This window comes from Camellia sinensis, chromosome 9 (genome assembly GCF_055761805.1).
Source record: "Camellia sinensis isolate YWXY chromosome 9, ASM5576180v1, whole genome shotgun sequence".
NCBI lineage: Eukaryota > Viridiplantae > Streptophyta > Magnoliopsida > Ericales > Theaceae > Camellia > Camellia sinensis.
The window spans coordinates 142,347,758-142,366,357 of NC_138969.1; positions in this window are offsets into that span (position 1 = coordinate 142,347,758).

Sequence of the window (18,600 nt, forward strand, 5' to 3'; positions counted from 1 at the left end):
AATTGTTTTTGGACTGATTTTGAACTGTAAAAAACTCTATTTTTGTGACCTAACAGGTGGTGGCTTGAGGCCATTTTTAGTTAGGGGGTGGTTTACCCTTCTTGCTTCTTTGCTTGTAAAGCTTTTGTACCTTTGTTCACCACTTTCAAACCAACTTTTTTAACCACTAAATTTCAGAGGTTTTTCAGTGGCAAAAAAATTCATTTTGAAGTCTAAATTTGGAGGGGTTAGCCTCCCCCCCTTGTGTCTTGCTTGCATGCCTAGTTAGCTCCATATGTTAGCATGTTTTTCTAGCTTAACTTACCTGAAGTCCAGCATGTTTTAGCCTCTGAAATAGCCTTCTTTAGCTCTGTTTTGGGTTGTTTAGTTCATTTGAGCCTTGTTTTGCACGGTTATAGTGTAATAGTCCTCACAAGTTGGTATTTTAAGGTCTTAGACACTTCTTGTTTGAGTTGATAGCATCTTTTGGTGTTATTGTTCACACTATTTCAGCACTATAAACTCTACAACCTCCCTCTTTACTTCACTCTTTCATTTTCTTTTGAGGGTTGTTTCAAGCTTAGGATCCTTTAAGCTTGAGATTGAGGTCATGCCTAATGGTTTAATCCTCTTTGAGGGTTCATTATCAACGGCATGATTTCTCTCTTGCCTTACATTATCCCTTGGTTGACACTTCATTCATCTTGAAGACGCTCACTAATGGACTAATTGATTGAGGGATGATTTGGTAACTAAAATGTGTAAACAAAATTGGCAAAGTAAAAGTCGCAAGGTAGGCATTTCTTTGTGTTGCATCGCATGTGTTCAAATCGGACGTTAATTTGAACACGAGGAAAATGGGACATTTCATACTCAATAGTGATGAAATGTGCCACTTTCCTAGGTCTCCGTAGCCCTTGATCATGTATGATAGGGCGATGGCATTTGAGTCTTGTTTAGCACTCATTAAACTTGTACAAATTGGTCCCTTAGCCATCATGCATGAAAATTGCTTGATTGATGGTTTGAGGGTGAAATGTATCATTTATTTGAGTTTATGTTGATGATAAGGGGTGATACATAGTACAAACAACCTATGAGAATGCCTCTTCTTTGCACTGTTTGCTCTCTGTTACAGCAAGAAAAGGAGCATCACCAGTGGTTGGCCGACCACTGCCATTGCCACTGCCACTGCCACTGTTGGGCGACACCCTTTGCTAGTGGCCAGCTGTACACACCCCATTTTTGACCGACCTTAAGACTTAGACGTCATCGTTTGTGCACGCGATGATTACGCATGTTTGTGCCCGTTTCGAGTTTCCGAGGCTTTCGGCTGAGTGCCTTGTATCGGGACCTCTTAACTCTCTTATTCTTGTTTTGTTTTTAGGGCCATGCCTTGGTGCCCTTACCTGGAGGGAGGAGAGAGAGGCCTGTGGGCCACTTTTTGTAGCTGTAGGCTACTTATCTCTCTTGTAAGCCACTTGTAGTCGCCCGTAGGCTAGTTTTCGGGGCTTCTAGTTGAGTGCCTTGCCTTGTGTTCTCTTGGATCTCTTCCTTTTGGCTTGTTTTTGTGCCATACCTTGTTACTCCTTGCCTAGAGGGAGGGGAGAGGCTGCCGGCCACTTTTGGTGGTTGTAGGCCACTTTTTCCCCCTGTAGGCCACTTGAAGTGGCCTACGACCATTTTTCTATTTTTGTAGATATTTTTGGTGCCAGCTGTGCCAGTTGGTGAGCACAAAATGCATCCTCCATACACGTGTATGGAGGGATTGTACCAAGCTTCTAGCTTGTCCAACAAGCTTGAGACTTGGATTTCTATAAGAGGGAGGCTCTCTCTCCCTTTTCCAAGTTCAGAAATTTTGAAGAGCAAAAAGTTTACTCTCTCTCTCTCTCTATATATATACATACATATTTGTGCCTTAAAGTGTTGTTTCTTCATACTTTTGCACACAAACATCTACTCAAACACCTTCCTCTTGTTGCTGAGGTACTTGGAAGCTTTATTTGAGTGGTTTTAAGCTGGTTTTTGCCTCAGAGTTTGCTATTTTTCTGTGGTTCTTCAAGGGTGAGTAATTACCCTCTTTAAGCTTTGTTTTGCATAAGTATTTGGCCATCCTTGCATGCTCTTTTAGGCTTTACTCTCAACTGCAATAACTTTTGTTTCTAAGTGTTTAAGATGTTTGTTTGAGGCCTTGTTTTAGTTAGGGGTTGTCTACCCCCTTTTGTGCCTTATTTTGCTTTGTTTTGAGCTATCCTTTAAGGCCTTTGAGATCATCTTTATTTGGCCTTTTCCCCACTGAATTTCAAAGGAATTTAAGTGGTGGAAAGTGTGTTTTGAGACCTAAAATGGATGGGGGTGGTCCCTCCCTTTTGTGCTTTGTTTGCATGTGTTGTTGGTTTAACACTTTGGCATGTTTCTCTACCTTCTTGAGGCTCTATCTTAGCATGTTTTAGGTCTTATTCTAGCATGATATAACTCAGTTTTGGGTTGGTTTGGTTGCCTTTTGCATGCTTCACACACTTGTAGTGCAATCTTGCATGGTAGCCTAGCTCACTTGATGTTTTGGCCTATCATTTTAGCATGTTTTGGCTCTGCTCCAACAAGCTTTTACTCATGTTTTTCCATGCTTAAGCTCTGTTTTAAGTGGTTTTGGTCATGCATGCCTTGCTTTGTATGGCCATAGTGCAATCTTGCTCACTAGCTTTGAGTTTCAAAGTCTCTTGCATGCTTTACTTGAGTTGTTTGCATGCTTTGGCCTCATCTCTCACACGATTTTAGTGCATATAGTGTAGACATACTCTCACATGTTTCCCTCTTTCAATGCTTTTGGAGAGTTGTGCCTTATATCTTGATCATGGGCTAATTTTTATGCATGCTTGCATAAGCTTTTGAGCTACCATCTCAGCATGTTTTTGACCTTATTTTGCCATGTTACAACTCTGATTTTGGTTGATGGAGTCACCTCTTGCTTGGTTTTGGTACTTGCAGTGTAATCCCACTCATTAGCCTTGCATGCTTAGTGTTTTGGCTACACTCCATCATGTTTCTAGCATTGTTTTGACATGCCTTAGGACTATTTTGAGTGACCTTGGTCCTTTGGGGCTTGCTTGATATGGCTATGGTGCAAGTGTCTTAGCTAGCCTTGAGTTTTGAGCACCTTAGCATGCTATATTTGTGATGGTTGCATGTTTTGGCATCATTTAGCATGTAATTTTAAAGCATATACATGTGTCATGTTCTCACTTCTTTCACTACTTGAGAGCTTTTAAGAGTTGTGCCTTTGTGCCTTATTTGTGAGCTACCAAAGGAGCATGATTGCTACTCTTTTGAGCCTTCGTTTGAGCATGTTCTTGCCACTGTCTTGGCATGCATGAGGTCTGTTTAGGGCTGGTTTGGTTGTTTGTGCATAGCATTGCATAGTCCTAGCATTGTGTACTTCACTAGCTTTTATGCTTGAGTCCTCTAAGCATGCCATACTTGTGTTGTTTGCATGATATAACATCTTTTGGTATGCAATTTCAGTGCCTACATCTCTGCCATACTCTCTTGTTTATCACTCCTTCATTGTGTTTGAAAGTTGTGTTTAATGCCTAGCTTGCGAGCCAATGCATGAGCATGTTGTTGTAGCTTTTGGTGCTTCATTTCCAGCATGATTGTGCCACTGTTTTGGCATGATGTAGGTCTATCCATGTGTGGTTTGACCATTTGAGCATTGTAGTGCATGCCTCACGTGTAATACACTTCACTAGATTTGATGCCTTAGCTTCTAAACATGCAATGCATGCATTGCTTATATGATAGAGCCTTGTGCATGCCACTTTAGCATTGATAGATAAGCATGTTGTTTGCATGTCTGATGCATTGCATGTATTTGGATCGGACATTAATCCAAACACGAGAAACGAGGGACGTTTCGTACTTGAAGTGACGAAACGTGCCTCATTTCTTAGTCGTCGTCCCCCTTGATTGTGCATGATAGGATGGAGGCCTCTCGAGTCTTGTGTGTTACTTGTGCATTCATTAACTTGTACAAACTCGGCTTCTCGGCCATCGTGCATTGCGATGCTCGATTAGTGGCTCGAGAGCCGAGTACCGTACTCCTTTGAGCTTGAGAAATGATAAGGAGGGTAGTTGTACACACATGCCTTGCAAATGCCTTGTTTTGCCCTTGTTGAACTCTGTTTGCGGCAAAATGGAAGTGTGCAGAAGCGGCTGGCCGACCGGCCAGAGGAAGTGGCCGACCGGCCACTCCTACTTAAGTGGCTGATAGGTGGCCTACAACCTCCCCTGGTGGCCGGCAGTCTACCAGCTTGAAGGTGGTTCAAAGTTGTTATAGTCCTGGAGCAGAAGTAGTCTGGGAATTGATTTGGTGTTCAGAATCAAAGCGAATGCAAACAGAGGCCACCGGTGGCAAGGCGACGGGATTTCGAGAAGAAGCAACCGAGCATGCATGCATTCCTCGCCCCGAGGCTCCTTTTAATTGCTTTGATTAACTAGTTCATCCGTCAGTTTTGTACTTATTAGTTAATGTACTTAGCTAATCGATTTGTGTTGTAATAACTAATTAGTTAACTAGAATAGTTAATTAGTTTTGTTTTGTAATAAGTAGCTTAGCTTAGCCTATTTATTCGGACCCTCTGTCGAGAGGACAAATGTTGTAATAAGGGTGCGTGTGTGTGTGCATGTCTTCCAACTCCCATTTCTTTCTCCCTTTTACTTATCAGCTTTTGATGGTTAGTTTAGGGCATATTTCAATTAGCATACCTTGTGCTATGCATGCGTGCATCATTCATCTGTCTTGCATGCACCGGGCTCGGCGCATCATTCAAACTGCATTCAATTTCAATACTTACTTGAATACGTGTTTCAAAGCATGTTATCGAGTGTTGCCCTCATATGCCATCTTCGATCGGGCGAGAGGGGGTGCTCATAGCTGACCTTCCCCAATCGTACCCAAGTTCCCGAGCTGAGGCAACTTTGGTGATGACGGACACGTGGCCTTTGGCACCGAGTCAGGGTTTCCTAAATTCCCCCAAAATAAAATATTTAGATGGCGACTCTGTATCTGGCAAAGCAGTCCATGTTTGGCACTTCTTTTCAAAATCTATTTCTCAAAACGATTTGCCGGATTTGGACTTTTTGGTTCAGATTAAGAACCATGACGCAAGTCGAGTCCAAACTGTAGCGCGGGGTCCCTCGTGGGCGCGTGTCTATAGCCGGCCATCAATGGAGCATTGCCGGCCACTGGTGTGCTGTATCACCATTCTACAACAGAGCTTAAACTAAAGGAAAATGGTGGGTCTCCCAAGGGTATGTGTGTACTATACCACACCTTATCATCTCAAAACATCAAAGGAGAGGTACCATTGGATCCAAAACCATCAATCAAGCATTCAATGCATGATGGCCAAGGATCTAACTTGCACAAATTCAATAAATGCAAGACAAACAAGACTCTTGGACCATTACCTTATCACGGATAATCAAAGGCAATGGAGACGAAGGAGATTGGCTCATTTTCATCACTTCAAGTATGAAATGAACCAATCTTCCTTGTGTTCAATATAACGTCCGATTGAACACAATGCAATGCACACATAATATGCTTAGCTTGGCATGTTTTACTTGATTCAATTCTTGTTTACACATTTTAGCTTACGAAACCATTCATTAATTGATTTGTCCAATGTGAGAGTCCTCTAATGAGAGAGAGGTCAATCAAAAGATGACTTAAGACATGAGAGAGACCATGCCTTTGACTAGGAGGAACCCTCAAAAGAGGGTTAAAGCCATTTAAGCATAAGCCTCAATCCCAAGCTTACATAACTTAAGACCAACCAAGCCTCAAAGCAAATCAAAAGTGAAGAAATGGGGGGAGGTGGCAGAATTTCAGTGCTGAAATGGCATGAAACACAAGACTTTAACATGAAAACAACTCATGTACAACATGTTAAGAGCCAAAACATTGAAACTAGTGAAGAGCTTTACACTAGAACCATGCAAAACAATGCTCAAATGATCAAACCAGCTATGGACAGACCTAAAAGCATGCCAAAACAGTGGCCACAATGTGCTGAGATGGTAGCATGGAAAGCAAGAAAATCATGTTCATGCATTGGCTCACAAACAAGGCATAAGGCATAATTCTCAAACACAATGAAAGAGTGATATGTGTGAGAGTGTGATAGAGAAATATGCTCTGAAATCACATGCTAAATGATGCCAAAACATGCAAACATCACAAGCAAAGCATGCTAAGGGCCTCCAAACATAAGGCTAGTCAAGGCCTTAGCACTACAACAATGCATTACAAGTCTCATATGACCAAAACCATTCTAAACAGAGTTTAAGCATGTTAAAGCAAGGCTAAAAACATGCTGGAGTGGAGTCAACACATGCTAGAATAATAGGCTAATACATCAAGTATGTTAAGCTAGCATGCATGATTACACTATAAGTGTAAGAAGCAAGTAAGAGATGACTCAACCAGCCCAAAACAGAGCTATAACATGTCAAACAAATCACAAAAACATGCTGAGATAAAGCCTCAAGGTGGTAGAAATACATGCACATATGCATGCTCGGTTGGCTTCGCCCCGAAAATCCACCGCCTTGCCTCAAGATGCCTTTGTTTGCACTCTTTTGGACCTCTGAAAATTGTGCCATCTTCCAGACTACTTCTGTTTGATCCCAGGAACATGATGAGGGATGATCGGCTAGAAGTGATGGCCATCGGCCAGTATTGGTGGCCGGTAGGCTGGCTTGGGTGGCCGGTCGGTTAGGGCATGTGGCCGGTTGGCCACTACTTCCCTGAAATTCCTTCTTTTGCTGCAACAAAGCCCAAACAGAGGCATGGCAATATATTTGCAAGGGAATGTATGCACTTCCACACTCCTTATCATGTTTCAAGCTCAAAGGAGTGTAGTACTCGACTCTCAAGCCACTAACCACTCATCTCAATGCATGATGGCCAAAGAGTCAAGCTTGCACAATGTTAGTGAATGCACACATAAGACTCTAAGTGTCATCACCCTATCATGCATGATCAAGGGTGACAATGACCAAGAAACGCAACACGTTTCATCACTTTGAGTATGAAACGTGCCACATTCCTTGTGTTTGGATTAACGTCCGATCCAAACACAGCAATGCAATGCACATATGTTATCTTGGCATGTTTTACTTGATTCAATTCTTGTTTACTCATTTTAACTTACAAATTAGTTCATTAATCGGTTAAGTTCAATGTAATTGTCCTCTAATGGGAAAGATGGCCTCAGCCACAAGCACCTTGAGCATGAAAGAAGCCTCATGCTTTTGGTTAGTAGAAGCCCTCAAGAGAAGGCTAAAACCATTAGGCATGAGAGCCTCAATTCCATGCTCAAGCCAACAAGGGGCTAAAGACCTCTTTCAAAGCGAATGAAAGAGTGAAACCATGGAGTGCAATGGCATATATTTCAGCACTGAAATGACATGCTAAATGACTCAAAATCATGCAAAGAACTTAAATAATGCATGTTTAAGGCAAAGACATCAAAGCTAGTGAAGTGTATTACACTAGAGGGATGCAAGACAATGCTCAAATGGCCAAACCAGCTCTGGACAGAGCTTAATCACATCAAAATAATGGCCTAAACATGCTGGAATTGAAGCTCAAAAGACTAGACAAACATGCACACAAATTGGCTCACAAGCAAGGCATAAGGCATAACTCTCAAAAGCATTTAAAGAGTGATAGATGTGAGAGTTTGACAGTGGTACATGCTTTGAAATTATATGCCAAACGATGCCATATCCTGCAAACATCACAAACAAAGCACGTTTGAAGCCTCAAAACTCAAAACTAGTGAAGCCATTTACACTATAGCTATACAAAGCAAGCCCCAAAAGGCCAAGACCACTCAAAAAAGTCCTAAAGCATGTCAAAAAAATGCCAAAAACATGCTGGAGTATAGCCAAGACAAGTTAGAACGAAAGGCCAAAACATCAAATATGTAAAGCTAGTGAGCATGATTGCACTATAATTACAAAAACCAAGCAAGAGGTGACCCAACCAACCAAAATCAATGTTAAAGAATGCCAAAATAACACCAAAAACATGCTTGAACTAAGCTAAGACAAGTCACAAAAATATGTTACTTTGTAAGGCCAACTAGGAATAACATGGAGAGACAAGGAAGGGAGGCCACCCCCTCCTACTTTGGACCTCAAAATAGGTTTTCTACCACTAAAAATCCCCTAGAGTTAAGTGGTTTTAAGGCCAAAAAAGAGTTGTTTCAAAGGCCTCAAGAGATAGCACAAAGCATAGCAAACAAGCCACAAAAGAGAGAGGGGAGACACCCCTAACCCCAACATGACCTTAAACCACTATTTTTAACACTTAAAAATAGAGGTTTTTACAGTTGAAACTTGGGCTAAAAATAGCATGAAAAGGTGGCAAAATACTAAAGAAAAACAAAGCTTAAAGAGGGTAACCACTCACCCTTGAAGAACCACAGCAAAACAGGCACTTCTGAGCCAAAAACCAAGCTTTGAGAGCTCAAATAAAACCTCCAAGAGCCTCAGCAACAAGATAGAGGTGTTTGATTAAGAGCCCTTTTGCAAAAGTGTAGAAAAATCCCACTTTCAAGCACTAAAATATATAGAGAGAGAATTCTGGAGAGAGAGAGAATTTTTAGCTCTTAAATTTTTGAACCTCAAACAAGGGGAAGGGACCTTTCCTTATATAGAACATGCAAGCCAAAGCTTCCTTAACAAGCTAGAAGCTTGTTTGAATCCATCCATACACGTGTATGGAGGATACACTCAGTGTGCAACAGCTGGCACAGCTAGCACACAAAATATCTGAAAAAGCAGAAAAATGGGGTGTCTACACTGATGGTCGATGGGGACTAACCCTGGCCGACTGTCCATTAGTGTAGCCGACCATCCACCACTAATGGCCGATGGGGACTAACCCTTGCCGATGGGTCATAAGGCTGGCCGACAGGTCACCTTCTTCCCCTAGAAGCAAAGAATCAAGGTCTTGGTCCATAACCAAGCAAAAAACAGGCAAGTTGAGAGGCTCCAAGGCAAGGTGCTCAGCCGAGACCTTCAAGGACTCAAAACGAACATGAACATGGATGATCATCGAGTGTTCAAATGATGATGTCCAAGTCTTGAGGAAAGTCAAAAATGGGGTGTCTACATCAGCTCAACAGGACATCGAGTTCCATGTCCTGGACGTTCCGGCCACTGTCAACTTACTACTTGCGTGCCCCTAGCTGTACCTAGTGAAAGTTGTCTCTTCCACCCTCCACCAAATGCTAAAGTACCCCCATAGAAAAGCGGTGGCCATAGTCTTCAGGAATTCATCTATACATCCTCAGCCAGAGGTCACTATACTTGTGTTGGAAATTGTGCATGGCGAAGAGGATGTTTTCCTTTCTGGGTTTTCCTTGGCAGAGGCTTGAGTGGTTCAGAATATCCTGGCTGTTGATGAGGGCTTGTATGTCAGCGCCCAATCAGTATACTTCATGAATAAACTCCAATACATGCCAGGAATGGGATTAGGGAGAAGTGGTCGGAAGGGCGTTACTGTATTGACCGATGTGCCACATAACCCGTATGCCTTTGGTCTTGACTATTCACCCACCAAAGAGGATTGGGTGAGGAAAAGGGAAAGAGATGGTAGGAAGAGCCAGAGCTAAGTAGATCGAGAAGCGCTATAAGCTTGTGCACCGACCTATCTGGGGAACCCTGAATGGTTATTTTGTTTAGGAAGGTGAAGACTTCCCATTTTGTGGTTTTCCCAAGTCCTGGTTCAACTCTGAGAGGCAGCGCGTTCCTAGTTTTGAGATTTTCTTTGACTTATAGCTGCAAGACAGTGATATAGAGGAATAGACTAAACTAACCGCTAAGCTGCAAAGGGCACATAAAGTGATTCTGACAGTAATGAGCTTCAAATAGAAGCAGCACCGGCATGTCTCTTTTCGGATCCTCTAATCGACTTAGAGAGCTTAAGGGATAACCTAACCGTTTCCATGATCGGGGACCAACCGGATGTGAACCCTTCTAGCAGCATCTTGGATGCATCTGACGTACCATCCCTTATTTGGCAGCTGGAGGAGGGCTACTTGTCTAGCAGTTCTGAGTTGGATAGTGAACCAGAATCTAATTCCACAGAGTCTGTGGAGTCGGAATCAGATTTCGGTTCCTTTGAGTCTAGGTTCGATATTCCTGGGGTTGATAACTCGGATGCCAAGGTTTTGTCCAGGTCGTCCTTTTCTTTTTCTTTTGAGTCGGTTGTAACCGAGGAATTGAATGAGTTGGCCCTTTTGAATGAGAATGCCACTATAGATTTTGAGTATTTCTCTGTGCCTCTTGTTTATTGCATTGATCATGATTTTCAAAATTTTGACGAAAACGATGAGGAAGGAATTCCTCTGGTTTTGAAAAATTTGATTAATCGAGAGGAGGAGAGGTTTGTAAAACCCCTCGCTGATAAAGTCACTGCTATTAATGTGGGTACTGAGAATGACCCGCGTCTGGTCTATATCAGGTCCACGTTGTCTTCAGCGGAGCGGGAGCGCTTAGTCGCTTTAGTAAAAGATTTTAAAGAGGTTTTCGAATGGTCCTATGAAGACATGCCTGGAATCAATCCTGAGATTGTATAGCATTGGATCCCTCTTGACCCCGAGGCCCGACCCATCAAACAGATGTTACAGAGAATTCGTTTGGATTGGGCTGTAAAGATTAAGGAAGAGGTCACCAAGCAGATAAATGCAAGGTTTTTGCTAGTATCTGAGTATCCAACTTGGTTTGCCAATATTGTCCCAGTGCCAAAGAAAGACGGCAGAATACGGGTGTGTGTGGACTTCAGAGATTTGAAAAGAGCCAGTCCGAAGGACGATTTTCCTCTGTCGCGCATTGATGAATTGATGGACTTCACCATAGGCCATGCATTGCTCTCCTTTATGGATAGATTTTTCGAGTATAACTAGATTCTGATGGAACCCGAGGATAGAGAGAAAGCAAGGCCATCCTAGAAATGCCACTAACAAGGACTAAAAAGGCGGTGTGAGGCTTTCTGGGCAAAGTGCAATTCATAAGATGGTTTATTTCTAAATTAACCTTGACTTGTGAACCATCATTTGGTCTCCTGAAGAAAGGAAGGAAATTTCGATGGGATGATCGATGTCAATTCGCTTTCGAGCAGATCAAGCAGTACCTTCAGAATCCACATGTGTTATCGTCGCCAGAGCTGGGGAAGCCCTTGATTTTGTATCCGTTAGTAATGGACACAACGATGTGATGCATGCTTGCTCAGGAATCTGATGATAGGGTGAAGAAAGCCATCTATTACTTGAGTAAGAAAATGCTGGATTATGAGACCTGTTACACCTTGCTGGAGAGCGCATGCCTAGCCTTGGTATGGGCTACTAGGAGGTTGAGGCACTACTTGTTAGCTTACTCTGTAATTCTGGTTTCAAGATTATATCCCATCAAATATCTCTTTGAGAAACCAGTACTTATGGGTAGGCTAGCTCACTGATTGCTCCTCCTTTTCGAATTTGATCTGAAGTATGTTACTCGCAAGTTGGTCAAGGGGAGAGCAGCAACGGAGTTCTTGGCAGATCACCCAGTGGAAGGGGATGAAGCGGTAGAATACCAATTCCCAGATGAAACCATTCTGCGAGTTGAGGAAGAGATTTTGACAATGTATTTTGATGGAGCGTCTAATCAGTATAGTTATGGGATAGGGGTGTTGTTGATAGCACCCGACAATTCCCATACACCCTTAGATTTCAAACTCCGGTTCAAGGTATCCAACAATGAAGCAGAATACGAGGCGTGTATTGCTGGTTTGGAAGCCGCCCTGGAACTAGGGGCAAAAGCGTTGGATGTCATTGGGGACTCGAACCTAGTTATGTCTCAAGCCAAAGGATACTGGAAGGTTAAAGAAGAAAAGATGAAGATCTATAACTAAACCCTGGAGTTCTGATTCGTAGGTTTGAGAAGCTGACCTTCACGCATCTTCTAAGAGAGAACAACAGGTTTATTGATGCCTTATCAACTCTATCTTCTATGATAGACATCCCATTTGGCGTCCGGATGCGTCCGATCATCATTGAGCAGAGATATATGCCAGCCTATGAAATTATAGCCGCAATAGATGAGGTGCAAGATCAAAATCCTTGGTACTACGATATTTGGAACTTCTTGGAAAAGGAGGTTTATCTACCAGGGACAAATGCCAAAGATAAGAGGGCATTATGGTGGATGGACATTCAATTTATCATTTGCGGAGGTACACTGTACAAGAGGGGTCATCTGGGAATGCACAAGTTATCTGTCGACACAGAGGAATCAAAGTGCCTAATGGAGGCTATCCATGGGAGAGAGTGTGGTGCGCACATGAACGGAGTAATGTTAGCTCGGAAGATTCTCAGGCAAGGTTACTACTGGTCTACTATGGAGGGGGATTGTATCGGTTTTCTTCGGTGATGCCACGAATGCCAAATTCATGCCAATCGCATAAATATCCCATTGTCGAAGCTATATAACATGACTTCACCATGGCCTCTCTCAGTTTGAGGAATCGATGTCATCAGCGCAGTCACATCGAAAGGTTCAAATGGGCATAAATATATTCTGGTGACAATTGATTACTTCATGAAGTGGATGGAAGCTAAGTTTTATGCAATGTTGAAGGCAGTGCATGTGGATAAGTTCATCCGAAACAACATCATTTGCTGTTATGGAGTCTCGAATGAGATTATTTCAGATAATGGCTCCCATTTTAAGAAAGAAGTCATTGACTTGTTGGAGAAATACAACGTGGCTTTCCATAAGTCATCTACATACCGGCCACAAACCAACGGAGCTGTTGAGGCTGCCAACAAGAACATCAAGCATATTCTGCAGAAGATGGTTGAGACCTACAGGGACTGGCCAGACAAATTCCCATTTGCACTTTGGGGTTGTAGAACTTCAATCCGGGCGTCTACTGGGGCAACCCCTACTCTCTTGTTTATGGTATGGAAGCTGTTCTGCCAATCGAAATAGAGGTTCCGTCGCTGCGAGTTATGGCTGAGTGTCAGATAGCAGAGGTGGATTGGTAGCAGAGCATGTTCGAAGAACTGATGTTGTTTGATGAGAGAAGGTTGAAAGCATTGTATCATGTTCAGGGTTATCAATGTAGGATTGCCAGGGCTTTTAACAAGAAGGTTAAGTCTCGAAATCTCAAGGAAGGGGATTTGGTGCTGAAAAACAACCGAGCTCCTATCCATGATCCTAGGGGTAAGTTTAGACCTAATTGGACTGGTCCTTACATCATCAAAACTATCTGGTCGGGTGGAGCTGTTATTCTCATGGACCTGGATGGCCTACAAATTTCTGAACCAATCAACATGGACAAGTTGAAGAAATACTATCCCTAAGAATCTCACTAGGAAGAAAATCCGGAAGGGCGACCTAGGCAAAAGTTAGAGCATAAAAAAATTGGAAATAAAGAAAAATTGAGCTCGCAAGGTTGAAAACCCTAAAGGGTGGCCTTGGCAAAAGTTAGAGCGCAAAAGGAGAGCGTTAATACTCGAATGAACCTGAACCGAACTACTTAAGGCCTAATTCCCATCTTCGGGATACGTAGGCAACTTCATCCTGAAGTTCGGCCATAAACACCTCAAACTCAACTGTCCTGTTCATGTGTTGACCAGGTCATCTTTGTCTGTTCTTTATTTGAATGTTCGATTGTGATCTTTTCTGAGAACTGGTTATAGTGTTGAGTAGTGTTATTTAGTCAAGGGGCAATTTGTGATCTTTGGATTCGGGGTTGTACATCTTAAGGACAGATTCCGTTTGTGTCAAGTTGTGATCCTTATCTAAAATGGTTTTGAAAAGTTTTGATAAAAGTTGAGTTTTGCTCAAAATTTGCCTTTTACGACTTAGACCATTTTTCAACCAAAAGGAAAATTTTCAGTACTCACAACTTTAATTTGATTGATTTCAATACAAAGTTCTCCAACTCTCGATACAAATCAAAGTTGCTTTTATTACATTCATAAAACTTGAAAAGTAAGATCAAAGCAATAAACTAGGGGCATAGGTGAGTCAGGTGTTCTTGCATCCCCTGCTTGTGCTTGTGGAAGCCTCTGATGCCAAAGTGGGTTCGGATTGTGCCTCATCTTCGAGCCAAGTCAGGCACTCGCCAGAAAGTGCATAACTGAAACTAGCGGCAGGGGCTAGAAGCTCTCTTGTCTTCCAAGTAGTGAGATACCTGGCCGAATGTGAACCTCGTATTGGGAATGATACCGGGTACTCTATCCCATCCTCTGGGCAAGTCTGATCATGTCCAAATTGACGCTTGAACCAGAATGAAAAATTGAATACACAGTGTATCAGGCCAATCAGCTGAATGCCAGGTTGCCGAGTCATGGTGTAGTCCATTTCAGTCAGATTAAGCAAGGGGTAACGCCAAGCAATATTAGCAGCAGACCTGTTGCACATTCAATGGCACCACCGTCCTTCATTCGGGAAGTTCACTAGCTGTTAACAAAAAAAGTATGTTCGGGCTGAGTATGTAGGGCATGAGTCCACTACCTTCAACTTGTCCATAAGCCATATCTAGGGAGGGATGAAAGAAAAGAGAGATTAAAGAATACATAGATGTGTGTTAAGAGAAAAGTGAGAAAGGGGCTTTGAGAGAAAAACAGAGCATGAGTGCCAAGTGATGTGAGAAGCACATATTAGAAGGGATGGGAAGCATTACCTATAGGAGTAGTGGACTCCCTATGAATTCGGTGGTCTCTCTTCGGTGGAAGGCATCTAAGCCTATCAAAGTCTTGGCAAACACCAAGCCAATACAACTCTTGGCCTCTTTTAAACCTTGGGTCACTTCAACGAGTCAAATGCAAGATCTGCTGAAATCGGGGGCAAGAAGGAAATGAGCCAACATGCACAAGCAAAGCGCGTGTTGCCGAAAACCCCACCAAAGAAGGTCGCCTCGGTCACCGACTTCGAAAAATCGATGGATCAGTCTACGAATATCCAGCTCTCCATTATGAACCAAGGATCGGGCCTCGTGTAGAGTAAGCATGCACATCCGCCCTAAAGCTTGGTTGTGACCAAAAAGGGGTTGAGGTAAGATTTTCTCATCGTGACGGGACTCCATAAGCACTTGAAATTCTTTGATTGTTGGGCATATCTCTTGTCCCTTGAAGCTAAAGACGTGTAATTGGGTTCTAACACCTAGCAGTGCCGTGAAGGAACGAAAAACAAAGCAGAGAATGGCTTAGCGAAAATAGTGCATTTATGTCGAAACCTTAAAAATTCACCTTTTCCGAGCCATCCAAAGTTTCAATCCAATTTGAGAGTTTTTCAACAAAAAAATGGCTCCATTTGTGAAGAATTTGCAGCTGAAATGAAGAAACTACGAGGTCCAAGCTTTTGTAGAAGATAAGGTAGTGAGTGGAAGCCAGCTGTCAACAATCTGGAGGTTTTGCACATTAGTGGCCAGCCGGCCACTACTGATGGCCGGCAGGTCACTCCTGTGGCTGGCAGGCCACTGTTGGTGGCCGGCACATTCCATCCATGGACGGCATGTGGCCGGCAAGCTCTCTAAGTGGCCGGCATCTATGTTGTGTGTTCTGCTGTCCACCTATGTGATGAGAATGTTGAAAACATGTGTTTTGTTTTGTTCTTTATGAATTTTAAGGTCTTGTTTTGAGTCTTTTTAGTTTTAGGAAGTTTGTTTTGTTGAGTTGTATTCGAGTTGTTTTGTTGTTTATCGAGTCATTTGGTTTTGCTTATCGAGTTGTTGCTATTTCGATTATTGAGTTGTATGTTGTGTTTAGAATTTCAGTTGTTGGGTGGGGACTTAGAGCTGTCTCCATCAGCACCGCTATATGTGTTAGGTGCTGAGCCAGAACCGGAATCATTGCCACTCTCTGCCTCAGAGCTCGACTCAGTATTACCTCCACTCTCAGATCTAGAGTCGTCGTCATCTCCACTCTCGAAGGACTCAGACTGCATGCTTACTGCCTCTTTGGAGCCACTAGTCTATCGTCATCACTCAGCACTGACTTTGAAGGGCTCCTCCGGCCTCGACCACGACGTCTCTCTTGGCCGGGTCCTGGGGCATGTCTCTTCCGCCCCTTTGCTGCTGGAGGAGGTGGTGATGGTGCAGGCGTCGCTGCCACTGGTGCTCTCGGTAAGGCTGGAACCTGGAAAATACAATACCAGCACATCAGATATGAAGTATAGTTGCAAATGCAATATGATGAAAGTAGAAGGATGCATTGAGCCAGATACAGTGCAGGTATAGTATAGTGTGTCAGTGTAGCGTAGCAGTGTGATGTGACAAGGGACAAAATGCATACCATGAGTTGATCAGAGCTTCAGTTAGAATACAGTGTATAACAGTGTGGAATATGCTGAAATGTGGGCATAAAGTAGCAGAAGAATACCTAAATGCCATGGAAACTGAGTAGTGTTTCCCTCCTCAGAACCATGCTCTTGAATGAGGCTACTAGCTCGAGTAGTCCCTTAGTGTATCCCGGGGGTGCCTGTAAATGTATTGGGAATGATCAGAATCTGGAAGGAACAAACATCAGAAGAGAATGTGGAAAACTGGAGAAACTATGGTACATACCGGTGGTGCGTCATGAGGTTAGACGTATCTATGCTCGGCCTTTGCTGGCTCAATCAAAATCTGATTGGACGTCCTGGCCGGCCTCCAACATGTCAGCATGGTCTGGCTCTCTAGCCAACTGGTCGCCTGTCTAGCGGAAGGGGCCCCTGTAGCCTTGGTGCTCGTCGCTCGGGTCTTACTCTTCGAAGAGGCATATGTTGCTCTACCTGCGTGAGCATGAGCGTCCGTTAAGGGAGGCATCAGATGTGTCTAGATGAATATTGCATAATCTCCCTCCCCAAGGAAGTAGTCGGCGTCCAAGCCCCCGGTAAACTGAATCATCTCCTGGGAGGAGAGGCTCACTGTGGCCCTCATAGATGGCGGGGGCGGTTTGGGAACTACTGCCTGAGACAAACCTAAGGTGTAGCGCACGAATCGCTTGCCTAGGAACTAAGCTCGACAAGCGGGGCCCTCGAGTAGAAGCTGAAAACGAGAAGCCCCTCGAGCTCCGGCATACTGATCCCGGACTCTATCTGGCATCGTCGCCCAAGGCTGCCAAGCGATCTGCAAATAGAGAATGCGCAGATTGTTCAGTTGCCATCAGATATTGCAATATGAATTAGAACGGAAGTAAAGTAAAAGCAAATGTGAGTTTTGAGTTACCTCTGCAGTAGTCACTATGTTGAAGTATCGACGGAAGAATAATGTGAAAGTCTCCCGGGTCCTCCGCAGGCATCTCCCGTCATACCGGTAAGAGTATGGTACAACAAGAGGCATCTTTACCTCTGGCTCTGGGGAAAGGGTCGGGAAATATACATATACCCAAAGCTACAAAGAAGAAGCAACAGTGAGTATGCATCATATAAACACAGAGAATGCAGAATGCAGAAAGCAGAATGCGTGTGCAGTGTACAGAGAATGCAAAATGCAGAGTGTAGGAAAAGGCAACAGTAAGTATATAGTGTACAGAAAGTACAAATGCAGAATGCAGAAGACAGGATGTGTGTACAGATACAAAGGATGCAGAATGTGCAATGTAGAGAGTGCAGTATATAGGTGTAAACAATGTAGTGCGCAGTGTATAGAAAGTGCAAAGTAGAAAGCACATAAATGGTGGACAGAAAATGTAAAACAGAAATGTAAAGCGTACCTCCCAGGCTTGCTAGTAGCCTCCTACTCTGTCTCCCCTCCTGCGGGATGTCGAGCTCGTATAGCCATACAATGTGGCTAGGCCAGCACTGCCCCAATCATAAAGTCGGACCTGAGATAAGTCAACCAGAGCGCTCAGGAGATATAACCCTACAGTGTTCCACCTGTTCGCAAAGAAGGTGGTGCCGAACAGGAACATCAAGAAGCCTGGGTGTAATACTTGGTCTCTTCTGGAGTCTCTGGCTCTCTCCCTCAAAAACGCCTGGCGAACCATCTATATCGTACTATCTCCGGTCGGAAGAGAGGAGGACATGCTCCTAGTAGGTGTAGCCTGGCGGCTTGCCACTCGCCCATGTCCATATCGAAAGGGATCTAATGACTCCCTACCTGTATGCCTGTGAGCATCGAGAAGTCATAGGGAGTCATTGTCATCTCCCCAGTAGCAGAGAAGTGGAAAGAGTTGGTGGTATCCCACCACTGCTCTACTAATGCACCAAGAAGCGGGCGACTCGTGATATGGCGCGACAGTCCCATGCAGAATAAGCCGAAGCCGGCCTCGTCGATGATGTAGCAAACACCGGCAGGAGCTCCATGTACTAGTCCCTCACGGACATGGCACCATAAGAGTCCTCCTATGATCAAAACAGTGATATACAGTAACATGAGAATAGACAAGTGAACAGGTAGTGTAAGAAATACAGTGTAAGAGTGTGATTAGGGCAAGAAATGCAGTGTAAACATTACAGTTTAAACAAGGAACACAGTTAAAGCAAGAAATGCAATGTATAGTGAAGAAAACATGAGAATACAGTGTGTACCTCGGTGGCGCCGCAAGACAAATGGGTGTCTGGCTCTCGTAGAAA